General features: G+C 41.9%; 1 long non-coding RNA gene across 1 annotated transcript; it reads right to left on the bottom strand.

Moving 5' to 3' along the window:
• Window positions 1-850: 850 nt before the first annotated feature.
• LOC108899724 (uncharacterized) lies at window positions 851-12,155 on the bottom strand. Its single transcript, XR_001963600.2, has 3 exons — window positions 11,664-12,155; window positions 1,715-1,820; window positions 851-1,479 (listed from the first exon to the last, which is right to left on the bottom strand). It is a non-coding gene; the product is annotated as an uncharacterized LOC108899724 (long non-coding RNA).
• Window positions 12,156-13,939: the final 1,784 nt, after the last annotated feature.

The following is a 13,939-nucleotide window of genomic DNA, read 5'->3' as shown; positions in this document are numbered from 1 at the left end:
TGTATCGTTTCCATGGCAACAGGGGGCCCAGTGAGTGCAGTGTAACCATTGTGCTGCTATGCTGCTTTTCTCCCCTGGGTCGTCTCTCCAAGGACCTCTCTTTTCTGTCATATTTACATTAACAACCCACATAGCTCACACAAGCAAACATATGGTACTCTATACCATGGTCTATATCCTGTGAGAAGTGCTGCAAAAGGAAATTCCTCGTGCCATTCCAGTTTGCATGTGCTACCCAGCAGGGGTTTGTGAAAATACCCATCGACTCCATGGATATGCACATTTGGAGGTGAGATCAATCATGCATTCCATGAATTCAGAAGAGAGACATTTGTGCGGTAAAATGTCAGGAATATGCTAAATGCTAAGCAAGCAATACAGCCTTGTCAGGAGGGAAAATGTCAGATGTTTCTCTGCTTTGTCCCGTGGCCCCCGCCTTTGTGCGGTGGCCGAGCCTTCTCCTTCATTTGTCTCTGCTGTCAGCAGTAAAATGAAAGATTAGAGAAAACCCCAGACCATTTCTACACTTAACATCTGGAAGAGACACAGTGAGAAATGTAGAGAGGAAAACGCCCTACCACTTTCTTTTGATCCCACATATATACATATGTGTCTATTTAAAATGATCTGAGTTCTCCTCATACCTACCCTCCCCCAATTGTAAATGACAGTCAGCACCACATAGTGTCATAGCACTTTTTAATCCAGCATTAGTTAACTATCTAATCAAGCATTCATAAACTAATTAAATCTCATAATTGCCCTACTTAAGAGGTATGAGTAATTTAATTAGCATGGCTTTATGGGTGAAAGAGGAGCTGCTGAATGGTACCACAATGAGCTGCTAGTCCATTCTAATTTACCTTTGAGTCGTCTACAGGCCATCTGCATTCATTGTCTGTCAAAAACATTAAGGATTAAGACCTGACAAGCACACAAAAACACATGTACACACCCACATACACACAAATCAGTATGGTGGTTGTGCCTGAATGTAAGAGACATTGCACATATGTGCACTGGAATATATTGCTTGAATATGTATGGGCAGTATTGTGCAAAAGTTTCAGGCACTTAAAGTAAAGTGAGGATACTTTCAAAAATAATCCCAATGAGAGTTATTTATTTATTTATTTGACAGTGAAGAAAACAGAAAAATCTAAATCAAATCAATATTTGGTGTTAGCACCCTTTGCCTGTAACAGAGAACACATTAGGCACAATATAAGCACAGTATGTATTCAAAACTCCCCTGACACATTAGCTGTATTGGTACAATATTTTCCTACAATACAGCACAGCAGGTGTACAATTAAAGATGCTATTTCTTTTCCAGTTAGTCAAAGGTCTTCCATCTGTCCGCCCTCTCTGCATGTGAGTCATGCATGAGCATTGGCAACATTCCACTTCAAGTTGACGGTTCTTATCTCCTCATCCTATTGGAGTGGTCTAATCCTAATCAGCACATCCCTGCTAGATCTGTGTATTAGTATACAGAAAGCATAGCACAAGACTTTGTTACAAACAGACACATGCAAAGACACACTCATACATTACATACACACAAGCTGTACACAATCCTCTGACATCTAATTTCTGTTATATTGTGATTCCTGCTCTGTAGTGTATTGTTATGGAGAAAAAAGCCTTAGGATTAAACACTTATGTAGGATTTGTCGTATTATCTACATATAACAATTGCTTTAATACCCACCACAAAGATTTAGAGATCCACTGGTGCTGAGCATTTATGCGAGTGTGCTTGAGTGTAAGTGTTTCACTTTTCAGCGCTGGCTCTCCACATGGAGATTGCAACCCATCTGGTATGGACACAAAATGGAGGGTTGGGAGAGGAATGAAAATATGAAAACACATTTCAGATCTGCTGCAAATGTGCAATGATTTTATATCCTTTTGGAGATTTGCCTCCTGTTTATTTTAAATATTTAGTATTTGCAGCTATGAGGTGTAAATTAGCTGAGAGAGAGAGATGGCAAACTCATTCTAAAACATCACAATTAGCATTTATGTGCGTGCTCACTTGCGATTGCAATTAGCATGAGTGTATCTTTTATTTAGACATTCTAAGTGGGACATTTTGACAAAATGCCAAAATAGAGCATTTCTGTGAATCAAATGAAGGTGTACAAGGGCTCAGTCTATTATGACTGACCTGTTTCTGTGTTTTGCCATGGTTGCCAAGTGTTGAGCGGTAAGGATGTCACCTTCATGTTACTGGTAACTATTTGCAAGGAACACAAAAGGGAAGTGGCAGTGGCAGTTAGGAAACCTGAACTGTGCAACAGGCACTTAATATTTGACTCTCTGCCAGGGGGCTCGTGGTACCCAGGTTTGGAACAGAACGTTACGGGGCCAAAGTAGGTTTAATTTGGACTGCTTAGCACCCTGCGTTCTCCAGAGCTGTCAAAGCAGCTCAGAACAGCCCTCTCTCTGAGTCAGCTGAGGTACATGGAGTGAAGCATTTGCTGTGCACACACACATGCACAGCAAGATTAAACATAGAGCAAGACAGAGTGTTCCACCCTCAGAGCAAATACCAGACCATTCTTGACAGGAACATTTTTGATAAGTGAAGAGATGTTTTTCAGACACTCTGACTGATTGCTTTACAGAGGTGAGAACGAGCTCAGCGATGAAGTATGTATAATTCTCACTGAATGAATGTCCTTTCTTTCCTCTTCAAGAATTCTGCTCATGCAGCCAGAAGCACATTTCACCTCTGTGTGTATTCACATGCGCACATTGATGGGTACCCATAATCAAACACATATGCGCAAATATACACTTAAACCAATTGTACTACAGTTCATGGTCATGTGCTTTTCATAGCTGAAGAGAGTGATAACACACAGCCTTATCTGTAACCATGACAACACACCGGATTCACCGTGGGCCCTCTGACGCTCGTTCGGCAAAGTGCATGAATGGTGTTCAGATAGGAACAGAAGCCTGCTGCTGTGGGAAAAGATGTGAGATAGCAGGTGCTTTGATAATTCAGGAGATTTCATGTTAATATCCAGCTTCCATTTGAAAGCTAAAAATAATGGTTATATGGTTATAACGGGAGTACATTCATGATGCACTGCTCTCAGTGCTAATGCAACATATCTACAGCAGTGTGGCTGCATGATGTTAATAGTATTCCTTACATGTTTGGACCCAAAACAAGGCATGCTTTTTTTGAGTCAACCATAACAAGAGGCAAGCACCCAACCCCCCACTGTCTGCCATCCTCCCCCAGACAGAAAGGTCAGCCAGAGAGCACCATAAAGAGGATGAGAACATGGTCATTGAGTTCCTCTAAAGTTCAATCAGATTCAACAGGGGCCCACCCGTGTGTGCGTGTGTGTCTGTTTGACACAAAAAAAGATTTTCAGATTGTGTTTAAAGAGAAAAAAAGAAGGGGGGGGGGTTACACTGACCCTGAGGCAAAGTGACCCCAGGGTCAAAACAACAGGAAGAAAGTCATATGACCATTTCAGACACTTCAGACTTTCAAGGGGGGGCAAACACAGACAAACAGAGAATGGGAGTAAAAGGATGAAGGGGTGGGATTTGTTCATTGTTGTTCACTCTTGTTTTTCTCAGTCAGTCTGACGCAGGTGTCTGCAGACATGCCTGGCACCCGTCCAGGTGTGGATTACAACATCAAGACCACTATAGTGAAAACAAGGTGCAGGGTGAGACAGAAGGGGAGTGAGTGAAAGCGACAGACTCAGAGAAAGATCAACAGATTCATTTCCCTGAACATTTTCACTTTCTACACTTCATATTCTCTTGTTGTCAGCATGAAGCCGCATTGTCTGTGAGTGGCATTATCAAAGAAAAAAAAACAAGAGATGAAGCAACATTTAGGTTACTGTAACCTAATGTGGTGTGTTTGTGTGTTTGTGTGTGTGTGTGTGTGTAGTAAGGCACAGAAAAGAAAATGAATGACATTAAGTGTTTGTAGTGGAATTGACATGAGCAGTGGAGAAAGGAGGGGAAATCAGTGGAGCTGACTTTTTCTTGTCCTTTTTTACAAGAGATACTCAGGTCAAGAGGCAGGATAAGCAATGGCTATTAATGACACAAGTTATTGGTCCCTCAAGTCCTAACAGAGTGGTCGTGTGATATTGGGTCATGTAAAAGCAGGTTGGAAAGACTGCTTATTTATTGTTGGGTTGTTAAACTTTGGCCTTTTGATGTATCCTGTGTGGGACATCTCTGTGAGAACAACTGGACAAGGATGGTGGCCATAATTTTGCTGTTACAGCTCTGTGTGTATCAGCTGATTTCAGGATGAAAAAGGATGTAGCTGGTGTTCATTATTTTTCTTATTGTCATCCAATGATTGTTGCCACAAGTACATATTTAATTTTTGATGTAAGCAAAAAGTCATATAAAACCATGATATTTTATTTTCCACACTTGATATAAAATTCATAACAACAGAATGTTCCATTAGAACGTACTCACATACTTCAGACTTCAGACTAGGCATACAGACAGTTTTCTTAAGCCAGCAAAGGTTAATATGATCAAGCGGAGATGAGACAGACTCAAGTAATAAACAAGTAAAAATACAGGATTGGTGTGGCCAGTTTCGCATTTTTTATCATAACTGAAACAAGAGTGAATTATGTTTTTGTTGCAGACTACCTTCATACACTGAAGCTCAATGTGAAGCAGATTTAGAGCAATATTGAGATTTTACTTGATCCATTTTTGCCTCCTGAGGGAGTTCAGTCTGCCATAGGTGTCATGTGCCACGCTGTACACTGCACCTCAGAATGCATGCAGAGTAAATTCTTTCAAGCCGGTTTCCCAGACTGCATTGCATAACACTGGATAATTTGGTCACTTTACTATGAGAGCTTGTGCAGGGTAGAAATTAGAGCAAATTACAAATTAAAAGTGGCTGAGTGCAGGGAGTGTGTGAAATTCTGTCACTGCATAATGTATTAAATTCTCTATCTGCTAAAGAGATGGTAACTTGACTGCAAAAATGCACACTGGGATATGTTTCAGCAAATAAAACTCAAAGCATGTGTTACAGTGATGCTGTCATGCAAACACACTGTTGTCATGCAGCGCCCCAGTAAATGTAAACCATATTTTTATATTAGTGTGTTATAACCATAGCTTTTAATTGACACATCTGAAATTTAGTGACATTTAGAAGTAATGTGAGTGGTATGTGGAATCTCCCAGCATCTCAGGCAGCAGCTTTGTCTGGGTGTTAGTACAGCTCTGGTCTAGTGTTTCGCATATACCCTGTGGCTGTACTATCTCTCCTCTCCCTCGCTCTACACTGATAGTGATCAGCGGAAGTCTTTATGACTTTCGTTATGGCTGAATAATTATCGTGCTGAGCTCGTGTGTACAGGCACAAGCGTACACACACGCACCCTTCACACATGGGCTCTGCTGACTGCTATGTCCTGTATCACATACAGGAAGGAGATTATTAACTTCCTGAGGAACTGAGGGATTGGCGTTGGAGCGGGGGGGGGGCAGACAGACATAGAGGAGGACAGGATGAGACTAGCAGTGCTATGGATTGGCAAGTCAGAAGCTCTCAGTGTCAGTTACTCCCTATGACCTCAAGGTTAGAAAATGGGCGGGTGTTAATGTACTGCACTGGATGTATTAAAAGATAAAAATAGGTGTGAATGATGGGAAATGTCAAAACAGGCTTTTACACCAAAATCGGTCACAGTCATGTTTGGACAGTGAATGCTGGCTTCGAGGATGTGGAGTGAAAGTGATATTGCTAGAAGCAGGATGTAGTGGTCAACGGACTCTCTAACCATGGTCAAATCCTTCCATTAAAATTGGCCTGACCTTCGACCTGCCACCACTGTCAGGGAGACTGTTGTTTGCATGGATAATTATCAAGGTTTTACTATGCGCACACACATTGACGCATACACACACATAAAATACCATCTCCACAACAAACACACCAAAGTGCCGACTTGGACAGCGCCAAAATGTCCAGCACTCTTATCAGCTTATCATGTGTCTGTCTGTCTTTGTGCACCACTGTCCAGTGCGTATATTTGTACAGCAGATACGTGAGAGTGCAGGTAGTCCACACAAGGTCACAGTATGCCCTGGGGATTTTTGTCTGACCTGGAGTGTGGAAGAGAAAGAAGACAAGTTGGACAAAATGCCAATAGCAACAGGCAGAGGAGAGGAATGGTACAAATGAAAGCATATAATGTGCTGACAGGCTGTGCGGCTTTAGATAGGAGCTGATCACAGTGAGTCTGCCATGCTTCTTTTTTTTCTCCTCCACACATTTGTGTTTCAGATGGTGTGGCTGGGTGAAGGGCGGTGTGGTATATTGTTGGTGGTGGAGAGGTAAGCTCATCATGCTGTCATTACCACAGAGAGAAACAGAAAACACACATGCGCACAGATCCTTGTAAACACAAACACATCCTTTCTCACTGTCTCTTTCTCTTACGCACAAACACATTTGCCCAATCCTGCCCTCAGCGCAGCTTTGTTCCAGCGAGCAAGTGGGTTTAAAAACAAATGACGTGCTTGGCCTTTTATTGTGTTCCGGACACTGTTTTTCCTGAGGCTGGAATGCGGACAGGAATGTGTTGTTGCTCTGCTAGCGCTCAAAGGGAGAAAAACCTATCATGCTATCATGCTCAAGGAAAAAGAAGAGAGCAAGTGAGAAAGAAAGGAGAGAGCAACATATTGATGCAGATAAGTAAGGAAAAAATAGAAAAAGTGGGAAAAGTGACTCAGGGCAAGAGTATTTGCAGAAAAACAGCTCATTACTATTAAGGGTAAACTGGGGAGTAGCAAAATCTCCTCAGTGATGTCGGGGAGGTTTGCTGCTTTTAATTGGCCTCCTCTCTCTCTGTCTCTCTGTCTCTGGTTTTCATTACAGTTGTTATGATGTTCTGTGCTCAGGCCGGCACAACGCTTGCATAACTGCCTGCCTGTTACTGGGCTGCTAGTCTAAACATTGGTCCTGCCAGTCTCTCTCTGTTTTAATGTACAGTTCTAATGTACCTGTACTTCACTAGGACTGTGTGGAAGTCAGCTTAAACCACACGCAAAGGTGAGAGAAAAAACCTGCTCTCATAAAGAGGGGACAGAAATGTTAATTGGGGTAACAGCACAAACTTTCAGGCAGTCTTCTCCGGAGAGGAATTTTAAAAGAGAGCTTGAGAATAATCCAGCTATTAACGTAGGGTAAAAGTAACCTTTTTGGGATACTGGTTTTCAAGGGGTATAATATATATAGCCGATCAGATATTTCTTTTTTTAAAGAACTAAAAGACTTATCTTGGGTAAAAATATCACGTTCAGGTTGGTATACAAGAGAAGCTTCTGGATAATTTAAGAAAAAAAAATAGATATTATCTTACACCCATCTGTTTTCATAAAATACATTTACCAGAAAGTATTTGAAACCAAATAACATTTACAGTCCTGATGCTGCACTAAAACGTACCTTTGCAGATGCAGGGACTGTGCTGTGCAGGGTGTTGTGTTGACAAATCCTCCTTAGAGGGACATCAGCATTAGTCATTTAAGTGTCCCAAAACAACAAATATTTACATTCAAGTGACAAAGCCCTTTGGCTGCGGTAGCAGTTATGACTGGTGCAAAAGAGGAAATAATGTGACAGGGTCAGCATAGGGAGGAGGTCGGGGTGGATGGATGAACAATACATCAAACTTTAACATGGGAAACAGCTGCTCATTTCCCTTTCACAACCAACAGTCAACATTTCTGTTTTTTTAAGCATGATCATGATCATTGTCTAAGCTGTCTTATTAGTATCTTCACATCTTTATTTTTCAACAGTGACTTGTAAATGTGGTTTTGGGAGACACCGACAAATGATGTGGAGGACTAGTTGGTGTTTATTAAGCAACACACATTCATCCATGGGTGACACATTTTGCTTCTTGAACAACAATAGTTGTAATGTAGTAGCAGTGTGGCAAATGTGTACCACGTGTAGGGACCTTAAATGTAACAGGTATAGAGAACATCTCCCCATATCTCTAACAAATCATGTAGTAATGGAGTTGATTCATGCATTTGTCTAGAAAGTGGGAGGTGAGTTTGATGTATCTGGAGATGAAAGTGTGTGTGTGAGGGCGCAAGACGCAGGAATTAGTGACAAAAAAAGAAAAAAAAATCAAGAAAGAAAATGGTTGTATGTGTAACAGGCTCATCCTTCACCTGGGGCACTCAGGGACCTATTTGTCCCAGCAGGGAGAGCTGGGTGAGGGATGATGTCTACAGCCGCTTGGCCCGTCTGGAGCTCAGAGCAAGGCAGGAACACCCAAGATGGATGAGAGAGGGGCTAAATGAGAAAAGAGTGGGAGAGAACTGGAGAGGGTAGCTGGGAGGATGAGGAGAAGATGAGCAATGGGTGGATGGTCTTTCTTTTGATCCATCACTGAGTGATGCCCCATTCAATGTGTTGACTGAGACCACCTGGGGGACTCCAAGGGAGGCTGTGTGTTTGTTTATTAGTGCTCTGGGGGGAGGGGTATGACTTTGCCATAGATGGCTGTCAGCCGCACAGCCCTCCACATTGGGGTGATTGAAGGAAACTGATGGCCCACTTCCAGACAGTGTCAGTGTCTCTGGAGTGCTCAGTAAACCTGCTATGTGATCTCAGTGATGGAAAAGAGCTTTCATTACAATGATACAGGAGAAGCCAGACAGGGATCTCAAGTCCCATTTTGTTATTGTTGACAATGAAATGAATAATCAAGTGGGGAAATTAATCCATTCCTCTGTTCTGTGAACGCTTTAGGTCTCTTTGTCTCTGTTTTTCTTACTTTGCCTTGAAAAGAGGAAGCCTTTAATTGTTCAACTGTATGTTTCTCTTATTATTTATTTATCTTGGCTTCACCACTACCAGCCTCCATCATTCATATAATAATGTGGTAATTCCCATCCCCCTCACTTCTCCATCCACAAGCTCTGCATTCTGCACCCATTCACCAGTCATGTTTATGTTTACTTGTTTATGTATTTTTGTATGAGACTTTCTCACACACACACACACAAATGACCTCATCTAGAGATCAGTGCACAGGCTGAATATGTTTTTTTGTGACCAGAGATGTTCTAAACATACAAACAATCTAAATGTAAACAATGGCACCATTGTCCTCCAGTTCTCATTCACCTTCTCTCGCTCTCCCTATCCATCACTCACAAATATGGAAACATTGGAAAAGAGCATGTTGTCTCAGTGTAGCATAGAAACAGCATGTCCTTGCTGTTTGCTGCTGTGTGCGTCATACGGAGAGAGCGGCCAAGATAAGACACAAGCTCTGGTAATTCAGAGCATTATCAGAGATAAAGAAAAATGTAGATGGAGGTGACGCAGAGATTAGAGAAAGTGAAACATTTGTGGTCATCAGTTAAGATGACAAATGCATTTTAGGAACAGGTTCAGTAGAGAAAGCAGTGAATGAAGAGGGGAGTGGTCAAGATTAAAGAGAGGATACATATGTTAACATTCATGTCTAAAGATTTGTTGATCTACAATAAATCTTTTCTTGCAGTGACAAATGATACTCTGATTTATTTAGATAAGCTGCAAAACATTTCCACTGCTCAGTGTACACTTACCTCATCTGAGTACAAAGTAACATTACTTGTGATTGTGTTAGCTTGTGCTTCCCAAATAGTAAATGTTAGCTAATGTTGCCTAATTTAAAACTGACCGTCCTGTGTAACTGGTATTACTTAAGTCGGTTTGCTGATTTAATGATGCATTTTCTGCACTTTGTGTCTACAAATGTCACAGATGAAGATTTCAAAGGTTTTATCGCAAAAGTCAAACAAGATGTAGACATACTGTAACTGAGCAGAAGGGTATTCATGAACAAAATTGATGTCTCGTCATTTATCACAACATATGCTTTTGTCCTCTCTGTGAACACACTCATTCAACCTTTTGTTTCCTGCAGTAGGAACAGACTGCAGACTTTTCCAGACTGACGGATGTCAAAAATTAAATGCTAAAGTGGTTTGTAAAAGCTGGAATTACCACAATATCAGTCAACAGGAGTTTCACCAATGTTGACTTTGTGCTGGGAGGATGAATTGCTGGCAAATGAGGATATCCATGACAGAGTGTACCATTTAGAAGCATGCTGAGTTGCATGTTTCAACACAACAGAATTTTTTCCTCAAAGCAAGGAACCATCAGTTGACCCGATAAGAGTGATGCACTTTTATTTACTACAGGTTATATCTAAGCTGGGAGTTTTCCAGAGCAACAACTCATTTTCTAATATCCTAATCGCCAGGTTAATGTGTCGTGATCATAAATTCAACATTAATGCACATTCAAATGAAATACAGACACACACACACACTGTGGCACATTGACACTCAGCAGCTTAAGAAGCAGATGGTGTTTCCTTCTAAGGAGCTGTATGCTGTCTGCAGGTTGTGTGCCGTCTCTGCTAACTGCATCCATCATTTTGAAGCAAAAGCAGGGTGGGGGAAAGAAGACTTGTAGTGGGGGCCCGCTGCTAAAAACTCTCCTTCATGCCATGCTCTCAGGGAGGATTTGGTTACTTTCAAGGGGCTGCGTACTCAAGAGTTTCCAAATTTGTAATCCTTGCATCATACACTCTGCAGGGCTACTGTACTCTCAATTAATGTTCCAGAAAACTGATTTAATGCCTTTCTTTCTGTCGCTCATTCTCACTTTGATTAGCGCAGCGCCATAATAAAGCTGTTGAAACACTAGTGTGATGAATAGCTCTACTTGTGCTTGAGGAAACATGTTCCCCAGCAGTGTAATGAGGACACACCCTGAGCTGACCTGCAGCTGTAAACACACATGCACCTGCCAAGTATGACTCACGCAAGGTGGGCAGGGCCAGGAGAGAGCATTAGCTCATCCTGATGGTTCCTACACATTCCCACATCTCATCTCCCATCTCCTAGTCCCCCTCCCCTTCTCTCTTACCTGCCTCTTCCTGTTTCCCCCTCCTCACATCTTACTTGTCCCATTCCCTCTCCTATTTTGTGTGTTTGTTACTGAGTGTTCTTTCTTCCCCCTTGTCCTCCCCCTTTGTTTTTGCTGCTTGTCTGTTATCAAATACAGGAAGGGGTGTGTGTTTGTGTGTGTGAGGTGGGTTTTTGTTCACCTGATGGCCAGGTAAAGAGGCAGAGTAATGTGTGCATGCATGTGCGTGTGCATGTGTGTGTGTGTGTGTGTGAATGTTGGTAGGGATTACAGTCAAAGCAGCCAGCGTGAGAAACAGGAGATGCACAAGAAGCGTGAGAAAACTACCTGGAAAACAGCTGGGAATGTCTGCTGAACAGGCTGACCAAACACACATGCGTATACTTAGAAACACACATACACACTAATGCACGCCAAGTGAGCAACAGTCACTCACACACACACACACACACACACACACACACACACACACACACACACAGATGCATTCCTGTAAAATACATGCTGGGTCAGATCCAACTGGGACATCCATACTGACTCATTTCTCAAGAATCATAGTTTCAGGGTCTGGGAACTTGCAGAAAATAGAGGAAAGAACTCTTCTAAAATCCTAGGAGACCTTCACTTACAGCTTTTAACTCTGAATCAAATATTATTCCAGACAAACACAACTTACCAGAACATCCACATCCCCACCAGAATTATCCTGTCCTTCTGCTCGTTGTCTTTCCTCTGTCTCCCAGATGTTCAGACAGACTTTTCCTTCTTTTAATGCACACTTTCTTGGTTTAACTCACTTCTGTATATTTTTATGAACACCGACATACGTTCACTACAGTATGCACGTTTTTGTTTGTGTGATTGCATGTGTGCATGTGTTTTTGTGTGGATGGGAAGAAACAGTATCTGCATTCTCGGGTTTCACTGGAAAGAGGAAGTTGTTTACTGCACTTTTGCTGGCGGATTATGCAACACTGTGTCTGAGATGACACAAGGGTGTTTATACAACCTATTGCTCCAAGTGTACAGTATGTACATGGGGAGTGGAGGGGGTGGGGGAAGGAATAAGGTGTGGATAGTTGGGATCCATGGTGGAAACACGTACAAATAGGAAGTGCTATTTGAATAGGTGGCCAGAGTTAAAGAGGGATCAGTTAAACACAGACACACAGGGTATGTGCTCTCTCTCACTTGTGAACTTGTCATCCATTCTCTCCCCTGCAGTATATATACAAATATGGTGAAAACATTCTTGTAAGTTTGAAGTGTTTGCATTCCCGGTTGTTGGATTTATGGGACATACGTGGGAACCAGAATATAGATGACTCCATGCAGCACCAGACCAAAGTCTGATGAAAGCCAAATTGATGGCTTGAGAGGAACACATTTCATTCTGCATGTAAGCATCTTTTGTATTGTCACCTGTGTGGATTTCAGCCAATTCCATCGCCAGCGAACCAAAATCAGCTGCAAACAATCTGCAAACAAAATTAACTGAGCTCAAACTGACAATGAACAATGTTCTTTAATAGGCAAGGTGAAGAAAATATTAACATTACCTTCCACAAGTTTTCCACATTCCACGTGTTATACAGATACCTTTTGTTCAGTTTTTATATTTCTTTAGGCACGGCAGTAGCCATTTCCATTTTGATCGTGTGGTCAGTTCATCCAAATAATGTCTCCATCTGTCATCCCTGGGAGACAGTCTTATTTTGGCAACTCTTTGGCAATTACAGCAAATGCTGGCTCTGTTGTCCGAAGGTAAAGCAAATACATGTTTTATTGGACAGTCTAACAACAGTGCTGCTTCAATGGACTTTAGGGTTCAAACATGCACAGATTTCTTCACATTTCAATCAAATGTGGTGGAATGTAAACAAAAATGAACAGAGGCAGTGCAGTGTATATTAAATTTCCCTCCATTTTTCAATATATTTAACCGATTGCCTATCAGGAATATCTTTCCTCTACTCTGTACTGTTTTTGCTGCATGTGCAGCATGTACTTGTTGAATTTCTGCATTTGTAACACATTTCCCTGAATATTTGTGCCTTCTCTCTTGTTTGTGTTTTGTCCACAGGGGCCACCATAAACCTCACTCTAATGGACACTACCACATGCACTATAATGCAGATAATATGATGCATGTTGGCCGAGGCTGGTTGCACAAACCAACTGAAGACTGATTGTTGTAGGAGACATCAACAAACAGCCACAGAGCATACGCACACACACACAGGCACTAATGTAGTGGCCATGTCCCAGACAGCTTTTCCGGAATTTCCTGTGGAGCTACAGCAGGTCTCTGTCCATAAGGCTGATGACTCCCTGGGGCAATTGGCTGCTTTACGTTGCTCATATGGACCTAGCTACTGTTTCACAGCTGACCCCCCTCACACGGACTCTCACTCACCTCCACACATACACAAATTCACACACAAGCAGATACGCACTTAGTTGGTATTCAAATAAGTTCATTGAGTTTCCATTATCATACTGTAATAGTGATTTGCATGGTTTTATCTTGAATTTTTCAGCATCAGTTTCTCCACATAGTGTGTGTGTGTGTGTGCAGGTATTATCTTCTGTTTGACACTTTCAACATACAGTAATGAAAGTATAATAAATTTCCTCTCCTCCTGGCCAGTGAGGATGTGACTCTTTTGACAGTGACTAGTACAGAATGGCTGAAACACCGAGACTAAAGGGTCTGCAGCTTATTGTCTGTGCCTTCTCTAAGTCTTGTCTTTAATTAAACTTTAGGAGCAGGTCAAGCAAGAGGGAGAGCAGGAGCGGTGACAGATGAGATTTGGTTAACAGAGACTATGACACACTTTGCTCTCCCATTAGCCTTCTAGCTTCTACATATGATGTAGGAACAAAGCTGCCTAATAGAAGAGCTCTACCTTCTGACTATCATTCTGTCGTCCCTCTTTCAGTCAACCTGCA

The sequence above is a fragment of the Lates calcarifer genome, linkage group LG1 (genome assembly GCF_001640805.2).
Source record: "Lates calcarifer isolate ASB-BC8 linkage group LG1, TLL_Latcal_v3, whole genome shotgun sequence".
Classification (NCBI taxonomy): domain Eukaryota; kingdom Metazoa; phylum Chordata; class Actinopteri; family Centropomidae; genus Lates; species Lates calcarifer.
This window is presented reverse-complemented; position numbering and strand designations above follow the sequence as displayed.